This window comes from Bactrocera oleae, chromosome 2 (assembly GCF_042242935.1).
Source record: "Bactrocera oleae isolate idBacOlea1 chromosome 2, idBacOlea1, whole genome shotgun sequence".
Taxonomy (NCBI): domain Eukaryota; kingdom Metazoa; phylum Arthropoda; class Insecta; order Diptera; family Tephritidae; genus Bactrocera; species Bactrocera oleae.
Window position 1 is genome coordinate 77712690 of NC_091536.1, and position 16458 is coordinate 77729147.

The 16458-nt window shown below is 35.2% G+C and overlaps 1 protein-coding gene across 2 annotated transcripts in view; it reads left to right on the forward strand.

The window, feature by feature from the left end:
- Eip93F (Ecdysone-induced protein 93F) overlaps nucleotides 1-16458 on the forward strand; it is a 237373-nt gene that overhangs the window by 66353 nt on the left and 154562 nt on the right. The window lies entirely within an intron of this gene.

Sequence of the window (16458 nt, forward strand, 5' to 3'; positions counted from 1 at the left end):
TCGTCGAAAATGTAACTCAGTTATGTAATTGACACACCGTCACATCACATCACTAACCAGAAATTAAACATTTTCAACTTTGGCAACGCAACTCTGCTCAACACCCTCTATTTTGTATGAGTTCGCGTTCTCCGAAACCAAAAGCAACGCTGCCAAATCACAGCAATTGCACTTTTTGCCGGCAATTGATGCTGTTAGTGTGCTATTTTGATGTTGTTATTGTTGGTTTGTGTGCAGTTGCTGCTGATTTGCTGCCGCAGCCGTCATTCGACATTTGTTGGCTTCACCATTCGCGCTGCTTGGCTTCACCGCCTCAATGTTGGCCACATTTTTTCGCGAAATTTTTATGTTTCTACTTAAATGTTGTTATTGTTGCTGCTGTTGCTGTTGTTTGTAGACATAGTAGTTAGCGCGGGTGCTATGTGTTGGTGCGACGTCGTCTCATTGGTGTGCTTGCTTTTCGTCTATTTTTGTAACAAAACTGTTTGTCTATCTCTCTAAATGTCTACTGTCAGATTTGTGTGTTTGCTGTTGCATGTGTACTTGAAAATTGGCAAGTATTTGTTGTTTTATTGCTTACGGCAAGAATTTGATATTTTTCGAAATTTACCGTATGTGCGTGTGTGTGTGTTTATTAGTGTGTCAGGAACTTCGTTTGCCGCTCGCTTGATCTTGCTGCTTCAAAACTTGACACACATGCACACCTATAAACACACCGGTGCTTGGCTACAACAACTTTGTTTGCTCTTGTTGTTGTTTTGGTGTGCTTGACTGCCTGCATTTTCGTCGGTTCGTTCATTGCTGACTTCTCGACTAGTTTTTCGATTGCCGACAATTTTGTGTGCGCATGTGTGTGTGTCTGTGTGTTTGAATGTTTTGGAGTCAAGGTCTCTGCGCCGATTTTCTCGGGCATGGCCTAATGCATTTTTGGGCTTATGCTTCTATGCGATTTTTCCTTCTACTTTGTTGTTGTTGTTGTTGTTAAGTTTCTTTTTGCCTTTTGCCATTCGCAATGTTTACCAATTCTTGTCATTCGGCAGATCAATTACGCTTGAGCGATCGCATACATATGTGTGTTTGTATTTATCTGCATACGTATATGTGTGTGTAAATTGTTCATATATAATTGCTGTGCATTAGACTGTAATTCTATGCAATTGTCATAGTTTTGAGCAACGAAAAATAGTGTAATTATTGAAAATGACAAATAAAAAGCGAATCATGAAGGCTTTCATATACATACATATTTATATAATACAAGTATTATAGGTCAAATTACTTTTTTGAATTTTATTACTGATAATATGTTTTTTTTTAACACAATATCAGCTGCCCTTTTCTCTATTTAGAAATTTAAAAATTTGGACAAATTCCAGGCACTTTTCAGTACTGTGTTTTAACTTTATGATAACTCCTTCCATTTGTGTATTTTAAAACATATATTCGAAAATATTCTTCGAAAATTCTATTTTTTTGACCGGCAAATAGTTTTAGAGATAAGAACGTATTTGTGAGCATTTTTTAACTTAGTGTAATCGGCTCCCAAAACTTTAAATGTGTTTTCTTCTCGAAACGCTGTTTTCAAAGTAGCTGAGCAAAACTTCTACGAATGAAAAAAATGTTTATACTCTTGCAACATGTTGCTACAGAGTATAATAGTTTTGTTCACCTAACAGTTGTTTGTACCACCTAAAACTAATCGAGTTAGATATAGGGTTATATATATATTTTAATGATCAGGATAAAGAGACGAGTTGAAATCCGGGTGACTGTCTGTCCGTCCGTCCAACCGCGCAAGCTGCAACTTGAGTAAAAATTGAGATATCTTTATGAACTGTTATTTGGTACACAGGATTACATTAGGGAGGGTAATCTGCAATTTAAACTTTTTTTAAAAAGTGGGCATCGGCTTTTGTCGACAATGTGAAAATGGATGATATCGGAAGTCAACCTCGCCTACTCCCTATATAACGGTACTGTTAAAAACTACCAAAAGCGCGATAAATCAAGTACTGAGCACGCCAGAGACATTAAATTGTATCGCTGGGATGGTATTAGATGACTTTATAGGAACCGCGTTCAAAATTAGTCAGTGGGCGTGACACCACCTACTTTTAGTTGAAAATCCATATCTTGGGATCTGCTTAACCGATTTCAACCAAATTTGGTGTATAATATTTTTATCGTATTTCTATGTTATAGTATGAAAATGGCGAAATCTGATTACAACTACGCCTATTTCCCATATAACATCATTTTAAATTCCGTCTGATTTTTCCACTTTCCAATATGCATATCAAGCCCAAATGATTGCATCGGGATAAAAATCTGCGTTAAGAGTGCGTTTAAAGTATGCCACCTTTTGACCAAAAATTGTCTAAATTGAACCAAAACTGTTCAAGCCCCTAGGTACTGAATATACAAAGGCTTTTTACAAGAATTTGATTCCGATCGTTCAATTAGTATGCCAGCAATATGCTATATTTGTCCGATCTATATAATTTCTGCGGAGATAGGATTATTGCCTTAAATAATAGTCCATGCCAAATTTCGTGGAGATACCTCGTCAAGCGAAAGATACTTCCATACAAGCACACTGATTCCGAACGATCGGATAACAGCTATATCCTATAGTTATCTGACCTAAGCAATTTTCTCAGAGATTACATTATATACATATTACGCCAAATAAAAAATTTTTCCATCCAAACACTTTATTCCAATCGCTCAATTTGTATGGCAAGTATATGCTATAATGGTCCGATACCGGACCGTTCCGACAAATGAGCAGCTTCTTAGTGAGAAAATGACAGGTGCAAAATTTCAGATCGATAGCTTAAAAACTGCGATACTAGTTCGTATAGATACAGACAGACGGACATGGTTAAATTAACTCAGCTCATCATGATCATTTATGTATATGTTTTATAAGGTCCCAGACGTTTCCTTCTGGGTGTTATAAACTATGTGGCAAACTTATTATACCTAGTATAAAATATATGAAACTCTCGATAATAATATGTCTTTGTGTCAAAAAATAGTGGAATCGGATCAATACTACCTCTAATATAAAATTTTGCCAACACCTGAAGTAATTTCCCGGGCTTTGATCCTTGCAAGTTACGAGAGTATAAAATGTGCGGTTTCACCCGAAATTCAAACTTCCTTACTTCTTGATAATAAATTTGATTTTTTACCACTCTAAAGTGTGCATTTAAAAAAAAAAGCCTATTTTTGGAAAGCCACTATTTTGTCAAAAACCAAAATTTATAGTAATAATAAATTTACTTGATTTTCGCGTAGATATAATTTTAAACAGAAAAATCTTCCTGACCGCCAGAACCGTTTTTGCGGGAGTTATTCTGGAGATCGGCTACGGTATCAAGGGAATACAACATTTTTTAAAATGAATCGCCGATTATTAAATTATATTAAATTCAGTAAAAGCACATTACTTTTATATCTATATTATTTCTCTTCAAAAAAAAAAAAACGAAAAAAACGTGTTTCTTGATTTGCAAGTGGATATAATCAATTGAGAGATGACAAGTACACCAGTCTAGGATTCTCAAGAAAGATTTTTTGCCTTAATTGTATTTATAATATGCGAAAGTTTAATAGTTTTTAAAGTATCTATAATCCAGTAGCGATAGAGGAGACGAATAAAAGCTTTCAATGCAGTTTTTTCGCGAAAAAAAATTTTGATGCTGTACAAAGACAGTAGAGCTACAGTCAACGACCTACACAAACTACACTTTGGTTTTAACCTCGAAAATAAAACGTATAAGCTTTTAATGGTAATGATAATAAAGTGCCTTAGATATGCTTTAGTTGTTTGTTGTTTTTTTTTTAGAAAAATGTTCTGATGTTGATAAGAAAGATTAGGGCCGAAATAACCTTAAATACTTTGTGTTGCTGCTCACCGTACTTGACCACATTAGTGCCTAAAATTACGAGTTACAATCGAACACTCGCTTAATTTGCTATCAGCAGTCGTTTAAAAACCGAAATGACATTGATCAAACTAAGGACTTACACTTACAATATAGAACAGAATAAAGCATCCTTAGAGCAAGAGAAAATATATGCGCTTTATAGCACCAGTAGATTTCAAATTGCGATTTCGTTTACTTTACTCTACTGGTTCAACGTGCAAAGACTATCAAATGGTTCATCGCATTTCAAAAAAAGCTTTTCCTCATCATCTAACCTCAGACATTTTATGAATATTTTTTATTCGTGGTATTAACAACGATGTTAAAGGACCACAGTTATAAAGATAGAAACCTTTTACGAAACTTTTCTGCTCAAAAGTTTATAGCGTTATTATGTTGCTTATATATTTATTTGATAAATACCCGTTATTTGTGGAGAGCTTTCAAACGCGCACATTAACAAAACATCCGCTTCGCTGCTGCCAAAAAGCAAGAAAAAATAACAAAAAGCAAGAAGAAGCACACGATTGATTTCAATCTCATTCGCTAATGCTGACAAATGAACGAAGTAAAAAATGTTAATAAATTTTGTTTGCAATCGTATTCGTGTTGGCAAAAACTAATAGAACACGCCACTTTAACCTTCAACTATCCACTAATTCAATGGTAAACATCTTCACGCTCATTATTAGGGTCAAGACTAATCGATAAAATGTAGAGGCGGCTGAAGTCAAATACAAAAGTACTAAAAACAAGCCGTTGATGGAGAACAGTGGAGCAGCAGCAGCAACTGGTGAAAAATTACCAACAACAACAAGCAGCGTTGCGCGGTTAGGCGAAAAAAAGTGGCGCAACAAATTTGCCGCAACGAAAAAAGAAAAATAAAATGGCGAAAAATAGTTAAAAACATAAGAGTGAAAAAAAACAACATTAGCGAAAAAAGCGCTGCCAATTGTAATTTTCAACAAATTGCAAATTGCACACAACAGTGACAACAAAAACAATGAACAAACTGCAATGGCAAGCGCACAAATGCAAAACCCGAATTCGAAATGAAATCGACAAACCGCTGGCCGATGGCAATGAAAAGCAGCAACAACAACCGCAGCAGAAGCAACAACAACAACAACGCGCCAACAAGCGTCAAAACAAGCCACCGCGTTGAGCCGCCAGCCGCCAGCCGGCAGTCGGCAGCCGTCAGCGAGTAAGCCAAGAGCCAAGTCCAAGTGTAGAATTGCGCAATAATCATGACACTGCAGCGGTGGCAGCAACAACAACTAATACTAATAATGCAAGCATATGTACATATGTATGTACAAACTACACCACCACCAACAATAACAACAAACATAATGTTGCATACATTAATGAACACGGTATTAAACAACGAACAACTCCGCGCAAACAACATTAGCAACAACAACAACTGCAATAACAGCAGCAACAACTAACTGTTTGCAGTTTGCCTCGCCATTGAATAGATAAACTTAAACTTGTCTTTGGGGATTTGTAGGTGAGCTGCGCCGCACGACAGCCACCGAAGCCATGAAGAGGCGTGAATAAAGCCGAATCGATTGAGGAGCGCGCAGCTAAACGCCACAACGACCTTCCTGCTGCCAGCCAACTACCAGCGCGCAACCAGCAAGTTATTATTGCTATTGCCGCTTAATGTAACTGTGTTGTTGTCTTATCTACACATGTCTGTTTATTGTGTTGCGAGCTTTAGCTATTATTATTGTTGTTGTTGTTGTTCTTGTTTACGTTGTCGTCGTTCGTAATGGAAATGCGCGCATGGGCGCATGAGCGCCACACACCAAGCACCAAACGACAAACGGCAGAGAGATAAACGCGCATGCGCGCGCACTCAATTGAGCTGTTTGGCGCCGCCGCCAGCGTCGTTGTTGTTACATTGCTTGTAATCGCTATTTGCTTTTCATCGCCTCTATTGCCTTTGAATGGTGTTTGGCCGTCGCAAATGTGTGTTACTGGATCTCGGTTGGCGCATGCGCGTTTTGGTTTCGATTTCGGTGCGCTTCCTGTGCACCGCTATGCCGCCGTAAGCTCACTAGCGGCACACAGGCATGCATCGTACATACCATACACACACCGTTATGTATGTAGATATATATGTATTGGCGAAAAGTCGATTTTCTGTGTGGCACCTAATGCGAGCCGTTGCTTGCGGCAGGTGTGTTGCTCTTGTGTTGTGTTGGCGGATTAGGATATGCCACAAAAGCTTGCGCATGGCATCTGTACATATAGCATATAACATGTACCATAAGACAGCCCATATGTATGTATTTCTATTTAAGATTATGTGAAAACATGTAATTGCTCTCTTACATTAGCATTTGAGTTTATTTGGAATGCAATAAGATTTTGTTGTTGCGATCACTGTTGCTTGAAATCAGATATTATTTCACATAAAGCATGTATGTGCATACATACTCGCTGTGTTCGCATTTATATGTATGTATATCTCTGGTACATACTTATAAGTATGCAGGCATCCACTCAGAGACAGTGGTAAATTATTGTTGTTGCTTTATAGATTTCCGCTTCTAAAATTTTTTTGTTCCCATATATACATATGTATACCATCGCGGTCATCTACTTCACACATCAGCACATTTCCCTTGATACTAACTAATTCTTCCGTTAACTTCAGGCTATTAATCAGAATGTGTTAGTTATGCCGCTAATAAATTGTTGTAGTTGTCGTTATAACAATCAAGAACTTCCACCATCTTTTTTACCGGGATAATTTAAAAACATTCGATAACAAAACGAATAGGTAGAAGGGTTTGCAAAATCCAGTTACTCATCACGATTGATGAAAAACTGTCGGGTATCAACTTTGATATAAAATCATGGACATTTTACTACCGCTTACTTACCACGAGTGATGAGAAGCTTTCGAGTATCGATTTTGACATAAATATACTTTCGAGTATCGATTTTGACTTAAATCAATGAACAACTTACTACCGCTTACTCACCACGAATGGTGAAAAACTTTCGAGTATCGATTTTGACATAAATATACTTTCGAGTATCGATTTTGACTTAAATCAATGAACAACTTACTACCGATTAGTCACCACGAATGGTGAAAAACTTTCGAGTATCGATTTTGACATACATATACTATCGAGTATCGATTTTGACTTAAATCAATGAACAACTTACAACTGTTTACTCATCACGAGTGGTGAAAAGCTTTCGAGTATCGATTTTGACATAAATATACTTTCGAGTATCGATTTTGACTTAAATCAATGAACAACTTACTACCGCTTACTCACCACGAATGGTGAAAAACTTTCGAGTATCGATTTTGACATAAATATACTTTCGAGTATCGATTTTGACTTAAATCAATGAACAACTTACTACCGATTACTCACCACGAATGGTGAAAAACTTTCGAGTATCGATTTTGACATAAATATACTATCGAGTATCGATTTTGACTTCAATCAATGAACAACTTACTACTGTTTACTCATCACGAGTGGTGAAAAGCTTTCGAGTATCGTTTTCGTCGTATAAATATTGTCAAGTATCGATGATAAAACAAAATAACGAACAACTGAAAATGCTACAAGTAGTTTCGAATTATCCAATGATCGAGTCTAAATTTCAATACTTCACTAATAAACTGCAAAAGAAGTGACGATTAAAGAAACTTATTGGAGAAGAGACAGTGTTCTCGCCACGTTTAATAAAATGAGCAGCATGAGGAATATGTAAACATGGAAGAGTAATAGTTCCACTAGTTCTATGCTCAAAAATATTATAACGGAATTTTAAGATTCGCTGGTGGAACATTATTTCCTAATATACCATAGATACAATCTAGATTATTATTGACGGAACTGAAAAATTCCGTTACTGCTGCAGTGATCCCGACCTTCTGCATAGATTCTCCATTAAAATGAGCTAGCCGAAAAAAATGCAAAATATAAATAAAAATTCGATTTTTGATCCGTTAAATAAACTGATAGGTCATTGTAGGAAGAACTGTGTTATAGACAGAACATGCACATATCAATCAAATCTTTTGTCTCCGAGTAATCAATCAGGCAAATTTGAAACATGTAGTTTTAAGAAAAGTCGGGTCCAAAGATAAACTAATGGAGTTGATTGAACTGAGCGACTATACTTTAGAAGTCTGTAACTCAAGAACTTTTTGAGATATCGATTAAAAAATTTTTGTTTGTTATTTTTTATGGCATAACCTATCGAAGTATGAAAAGAATTTATTAATTTTATTTTACCACTAAATTCTAACTGAGAGGTCGGTCTTTCCCATTTAAAGTTGATCGAATTTGAAAATTATTTATGTACCCGCATATGTTTATCAAAAAGGAAAGCTATTATATTGTGAACATAATGTTGGTGAAAATAATGGCTACAGATATTATTTATAGAGAATAACTAATCTCATTGTGTCGAATCGGACGGAACTATCAACAGGAGAAGATTTGCTTATCCTCTTGTGACAAAAAACTCCAACCGTAACCACATGAAATGATCTAATAAATTCCCATAAATCTCTTTAAAACCTCATTGTATACTCGAAACAAAAACTTATAATATCTTCATTTCAATTAAAGTCTGTTGCACATACCCGTAAGCCCGATAACACTCGTTCGAATGACATTTCGGCACAGTTTCAATTATGTCGATATTAAAAACAAAATCACTACGAAAGCGCTTTCGGAGCACAAGACAATAGCTGCACTAATACACATATACCTACATTTGCCATTATTGAAAATGCCACATATGCAACAAGCTGTGGCATGCAACACTCGTTTTTTGACAAAAGCAGTGTCTTTCTTTTCCTTGTTCTTTTTTGGGCAATGATTACATACAAGCGCGACAGCCAAAGACAACGACCTACCCGAACATGCCACACAGCTCCATACAGCTCCACACGCACACATATATGCACCATCGCAAAAGCACGCTACATTTCAATTGAGTTAGCCCCACTTCGTTGCACCCCTTTTGCCGCCACGCCACAGTTTGGCTTGTTCGGTCGGCGCCTTTGTTCCTGCCGGGCACCTTTGTTGCTGCCGGTCGCCTTTCAACGCAATACGATTCAGCCACGTCGCCTGCGCCACCCGCTCGCCCACGAGTGCAACACAACTGCTTCGATTTGACTGACGTGTCGGAGGAAATGTGCAAAACATTGCGAAACTTTTGTGGCAGCAGCAGCGTTGATAGTAATGTGCTTTCAACAACAACAACAACAACAAACCGCGCACTAGCAATGCATAGAAGCAACAGGAGTCGATTTCGTCCTTTCGGCACTTTCGGATTCATTTTGATTTTAGTTGTGCGGCGCCTTTTTGTTGTATTTCGGGCTGCAAGCAGCAACTACAACAACAACAACCACCGACAACGCCTCTGCCAGCGCCGTTAGTCATTGTTCGTGCCTCTGGGGAGGTGTGGCTGTCATTTATCTGCGTCTGAGTGCCGTGCCGCATCCCACATCCTGTGCCATAATTCAGTGTATAGCCATCCCAGGTATGTAGGTGCGTGTGTATGTGTGTTTGTGCGTCAACACGATAACGTAGCGAGCGTGCAGTTTGTGTATTTGGCAATCGTTGCGGTCGTTTTGCAACGTTTTATAGTCATTTCGGTTGCTTTCTTTTAGTTTGGCATTTGTCAGCCACTCACATACATATACACACACGCATACAGGCTGTGCTGTGCTCGTATCTGTTCGTGAGTTTGAGTTGGTTGGAGGGCAACGACTTGTTGCGCTTTTGAATTCGGCTCCCGTACTTGCCTTCTTCCTTTTTGCGCTGTCATCGTCGTTGCTTGTTGGCGTCATTGTTGTTGTTACTGCAGCTGCTTGCTATTTTGTGGCACAAGGACTTGTTGTGTCATTTCAATACCACCATGCACCGCACCCGCTGCCACTCAATTTCCCACTGACATTAAGGACGTGTTGCTCTTTTTGCCTCCGAAATCTAATGGCTTGAATTGTATGGTCGTGTGACGACAAAAGTCAGGTTAGGTTGCAATGGTTTTATTATTACAATTCCAAGACTAACATTTTCATATTCATCTAAATTGTGAACTTCATAGCTGTTAAAGTAGTGTACTTTTTTGAGTTGATTGAATTAATAAAATACTTAATAAATTCTGAGACGGAAAGTTCTGGTATAGAGATAATGAGTTGATCCTCGTCTTTTTTTGTCTTCGTATAAAAACTAAGACAATAGCAGTGTTATTTTGATCCAAAGAGACTCTCTTGAACTTCAATCCAATTCGTATGTTTCATACCATACATCGATTTCGACTCTCGGTATCCCAGTATAGCTTTTGGCGAGCTTTTGAAGTTTAGCAAGAATATGACAAGCAATGAGTTTTTCAGGTAAACATGTCTATTAATATGATTACCCATGAAGGGGAATTCTGTTGTAGAAAAAACTACAGAACTACCTTACCATTACTTTCTAACTAATAAATAAGCCGTTACCAGAAGGTTTGCAATTCCTAACTGTAACATTGGGATAATGAGAGCTTTTATGACTCCTCAAGAGACTATTTCTAAAAATTATTATAACTGGACCGCGTATAATTGGCGGACGACCAATAACAATTAAATTATACAAAAGATATAAAAGGATCTTTACCTTCATTTTTATTGATTAGCTTGTATGGCAGCTATATGCTATAGTGGTCCGATCTGAGCAATCTGTTCGAGGATTATAGTGTTGTCCTTAGTAATAATTTACGCCAAAACTCGTGAAGATATATCGTCATATAAAAAAGTTTTCCATACCAGGACTTTATTTTTATCAATCAGTTTGTATGGCAGCTTTCTGCTTAAGTGGTCCGATATCGGCGATTTCGACAATTGAGCAGCCTCTTGAGAATAAAAAGATGTATTCAAAATTTCAGATAGATATCTCAAGAACTAATGAACTAGTTTGCGTATATACAAACAGACAGATAGACGGTTAATCAAGTAACTCATAAATAAATATCATCTTAAAAAGTTGTATAAAGATTCCAGAATCTGAGCTCCCATGCTTTCTAGAGCAATAGCCATCTAAAGTCCTCAGCCGTTTAAATAAATTCCTCCTTCCATCTGATCCATAAGACTTTTCTCAAAGTTTTAGCTGTCCCTTTGTTTACGGACTGTTCAAATTTGTTTTATTGATAACTATTTCAGTTTATGTATCTGAAAGTTTCGACTGCCACGTACAAATAGCCTATCCGACTTTGTAGAGTCATTATAAAACCGGTATATTGATTTCGTTTTTAGGCAAACTCCGCAGAAAAGCGGCCAAAATCCTTATTGATCTAGAAGTCTTTACTTTTCTGATCAACACTTGCCTTGTGTTAAAGACCTGCGACTTTTCGGTTCAAAAAAATACAACGAAGATGGTAGAAGGCAAACTTTTTTAATGCAATCCCAGGAATGAAACGGATGGAACGAAAGGAGCGGGATATATGCCATACTATACAGCTTCAGAGAGGAGAGAGGGAAACGACAAGATGGTTTTTAATACATTTTTTTTTGATAAAAATTTCAAGTTTGCAACATCATTGGTTTTTTTAAAGAAGAAATATTTTATTAGTGAAAAAATGTATACGGTAATGGGTTTCTGAAATGATATTGTACCAAACCGTTCTTGAGAATAATATTTTTGATAGCTTCAGCGCAGCAAGGGCTTCTATTGCGTTCCGTAAATGCCAAACGCGATGGAATATCAAGGCAAGCAGGCAGTTCAGCCTGGGAATAAATGTGTATATGTGTATGCAATAAAAAAAGAAATTAATACCTACAATTACCGATTAGCTGTTAGAAAACCCCACTCATAATAATAACCCGAAAAAGAATTTCCAAACCCACTTTTTCCAATAAATGCTTCGTGTTCCACAAATGGATTTTACTAGGTATTTCGTTTCACAATAAAAGGGGTTCTTAAATAATTCCGCCATAAATATTACCTTTGCAAACAAAAGCAAAAAATACAAAATGCAAAATGCACTTAAACCCAATTTAGATAATCAAACTGGTCCGTTGGCTAACTGACTTTCCAGTTAAAATTGCAAAAATAGAAAAATTCTAAAAAACCTGCACAACGGCTTTTCGTAATACATTCACCTATGTATGTATGTATACATATGTATATGTATATGCATATGCATAAACAAGCGCACAAAGATATTGTAAAATGTTAAATTAAATGTTTATTGAATTTTAATTGCAACTGAAATCGCAAAACTCCAAAGTGCAACGCTATAAAGCACGCCGATGCATGAAAATATCCACGAGAATATACTGCATACACACGCAAGCACATAGCAGTATATATATGTGTGTATATAAGTTACTTACACGCTTAGGTGTGTGTGTATATATGCTGATGTATTTTTGCACTATTTATTTTCGTTTAAAAAAAATTCCACGGAATAGAAATCAAATAAATTCTAGTGCATTCATTAATATGCAAACAGTTTCCCAATTGACAGCAAATTGTTGACAGAAGAAAATAATGAAAACAACAAAAATAAAAATGCAAAACCACATAACAAGCACAAGCCCAAATGAAATGGTGGAACAACAACAGCAACATGCTGTGACAAATGTTAAAAAATAGCAAAAATACGCTGCGCCCGCTCCCTCACCAGTGTGAATTTCAGCAACGAAAGCGAATAATCAGAAATATAAAAATAACAATAAAAACATTAGAGGCTTGCACAGTGGTTTAGTTTGCGAAAATTTTGAATTTTTTAAAGGCAGTTGTGGAGAAGTATTTAATTATCTGATACTTGAATTAATTATTTGATTTTTGTCTTAATTTTTAAACTTTAATGTAGTTCAGAAAAAGAATAGCATTATTAATATCAATTAAAAAAATAAATAAAAATAAACAAAGTGAATAAAAAAATTTCAAAACAAAAACTTTCAGTGACTTTTTTTAAATAATTAGCTTGTTGTTGTTTCCAAAATAATAAAGAAGAAATAATTATGTAAGTAACAGCAAGGAAAATAGATAATGAGAAAAACTATAAAAAAAAAACAAAAAAAAAAGAAGGCTTGGAGGGTGGCTTAGTTGGCTAAATTTTTAGTTTTTTAGGTTCGCAAAAATTTAGAACATTTTTTAGTATATTTTAAAGTAAAATGCAACATACTAAGGAATTATGGAATTCGACACAATAAAATGAAAGTACATAAATTGTATATAAAAAAATAAATATTAAAACATAATTAAATAAATTTTAAAACATTACTTTTTCCGTGAACTTTTTGATAATACAATATTTAATTATTACCTCAAAAATATTTAAAGTAGAAAATAAATTTATTTGTTTATTTTTTTGTAAACATTTTTTATACTATATTATAATCTTTCTAACAGATATTTCAATAAAGGAGTTATCGAAAATTGAATTATTTCTCTGAAAATCAGAACAAATAAAAAAGTGGTGATTTTTCCAAATTTTTCTTATAAAAAAAAACAAATAAATTAATTTTTCAAAAAAAAAAAATTTTCAATTAATTGTGTGCAATTTTTTTTCATATCATAATACAAATATTTTCTAATTAGTAATTTTAATTAAATTATTTACTTATAGTCTTTAGTGCCTACTTGATTAGTTGTCTAGTATTGTAATTTTTGATTGATTTATTGAAACTTTCATTTATATTTCATTGACTTTTTACTATTACTTTACTATTTCTATTAAACTACTTCTTGTCGATTTATCATAATTTTCGTTTATGCTTAGTCCTGCCATTAGTTCTGTTATAAGTTCAGGTTGTTATAAGAATCAAACTATAACACATATTTCAATAAAGTTAATTTAATTTAATAAAGTATATATAAAACGAGCAATCTGCAAAATTTTATTCGAAATAGCCACCTTTTGCTTTTACAAAAGCCCTCAAGCGATTCGGCCATTTATCAATAGCAGCACGCACAGTTTATATTGGTATTAACAACGCTGTACGAACCAATGATTTTAGACTTTTTAATTTTCTTTGGTTATTCACCAGATCATGTTTTCCAATCCTGACTACAAAGTGTATTCGAATGGTTTCAAATCCGAGCTTCCAGACGGCCATTCATTTGCTGCTACGAACCCAGGAATATTGCTTTTAAGCTACTGCTGTGTGATTTTTGTCTAGTGCGCTGGAGCATCATCTGGCTGAAAGAGCCAATGCTCTCCAGTGCAGATAGTATTGCTAAAATGTTTTACCATGGCTTATTCAATAATCTGCTGGTACACTTTTGTCCCAGTTTTATTTACAATAATATCCCACAAAAATGACGAGGAGTAACAATTTGCTTCCAGCGCGTTGTCAGAAGATGACTAGTTGACCGACGGTAGACTTTCATGTGGAAATTATCACGAGTGAGGCTTGATATTGATCTGGTCGATATATCCATTTCTCTTGACATAATTTTCTGGTTTCTAAGGGTATTACTGCGAATGTGTTCGCGAACAGTTTCTATGACTGAATTGGTTCAAACCACGCGAGAACGACCACTTCTCTTTCTGTCATCAATTGTTGACGATCGGGATTAATCAATAGTGCGGTATACTTATACATATTCTCAAATAATAAAAAATTTTAGAGAAAAAATAAGTAAATTTCATTTGAGCTTTCGCCAAACTTTTGTAAAGCAATCACCGCAATATGCTTAATATAGCAATTTTATTATTTTTGGAAGAGCTATCGATTATTTTCTATATATTTTACAAATCAATTATAATTTCTGCTTGCAAATGCAGGCCGAAAATGAGAAAATACATGATATTAAACAAAATTATTTGGGTTGTTTGACTTATTCAGGTAAAAGTTAAATTTATTATTGAATGATCTTTTTATAGATATGTTTCGATTTTTCGATAAAAAAAACATCGATACATTTAAAACGATTTCTACATAAATTTTGAACATTAGGCCTTTATAGAGTTACGGCCAATTAACACCACAGCATTCACTCACAAATCACCCAAACGTAGAATTAATCGGAAAGAATTTCGAAAATGAGCTGGAAGTCGCCGAAAGTTAAGTTTCATGAAGCATTCTTGTGGAAGTAATTGGCGATTATAAGAAATTATTTTTCTTTGTATAACTCCATACTTCCGTAGCGCTAATCTATTAAAAAAAAATTCAAAACCATAAATTTTTTTTTTTTAATTTTCGATAAAATTAATATAAATTTAGATTTTTTTTTAAATACCAAATTTACACACCCCTAACTTTTAATTCCACATTTACATTAAATAAATAATAAAATTCACACTTTGCTCTTCAACCCCCTCAAACGACACCACTGTGCGCATATGGGCATCACGCCACTTGTTGCTGCAATTTATCATAAATTAATTTAAACAAAATGCGGCAATTCGACGCGGAATTAGAATTAAGCAACCAGCAATAACAACAACAAAAACAAAAACAGGTGAAACGTTTTTGTTGTTCTCGCTTTTCGCTACAATTTCCAATTTATTTTTATTTCTTCACATAAGCACACAAACACGAAAGAATGAGCTATTTATTTACAAATTTATACATACACACACACACACACACATGAATACATACATACACATATACATATATAAATATATGTACATATTTATAAATATTGATATTTTATTCATGCACTCGTGCTTTTTGTTCGTTTTTTTTTTTGTAGTTTGTTGTTCTTGTTTGCCCATTTTCGTGTGTGTTTTCGCTTGATAGTTTTGACAACAACAACAATAGCAACATGGCTTTGTATAAACGATGACAGAAAGATCGCTCAATGGCAAGACAAACGGATCGGCCGACAGACATGCCGCCGCTGAGACACGCCGAAAGCGACAGCCGAAAAGCTGTGGCGAGCGAACGGGCGCTGAGCGAAAGCGGCTAAAGTTAACAAAAACAAAAATTAGAAAATAAATAAATTGAGAAAGAAAAAATCAAGCGAACTAAAACGATTAGAACTATAATGGTTGTGTGCAACAACAACAAAAATAATACAGTAATTTTAATTATAACAGCAACAACAACAATAAAAAATGCAAAACAACAAAAATAATAGAAACCATAAAATAAGAATAAAAACAACAACAATAAGCATAAAAACAACAACAACAAAATTAAGCAACATGTTGTCGCTTTGTAAAATGTTGTTGTTGTCACCAATTCGTTAACATGGGCGTGTTAAGCGGCGCTCGATATGGCAGCACGCGTGGCGAGCGCGGTGCTCGGCTGTCGCGGCGGTTTTTGTTGCCACGGTATTTTGTTTCCACATTCACCTTGAATTGCAAATCTGGTTTTACGCTATTTTTATGCAACTGGATTTTAATAAAAATTATTTTCGCGTTCTTTATTTCGTGTTTGCTTTTTTCGCTTTTTTGTTTCGTTAATTTATTTATTCATTTCTTGGCTGCATGCATTTCGCTTGATATTTTATGCGCTTGCTGGGTTGGTTAAGCATTTTCACTGGCATTGTCGCAGCTTGTATTGCGTTGTAAGCGTGTAACAAGA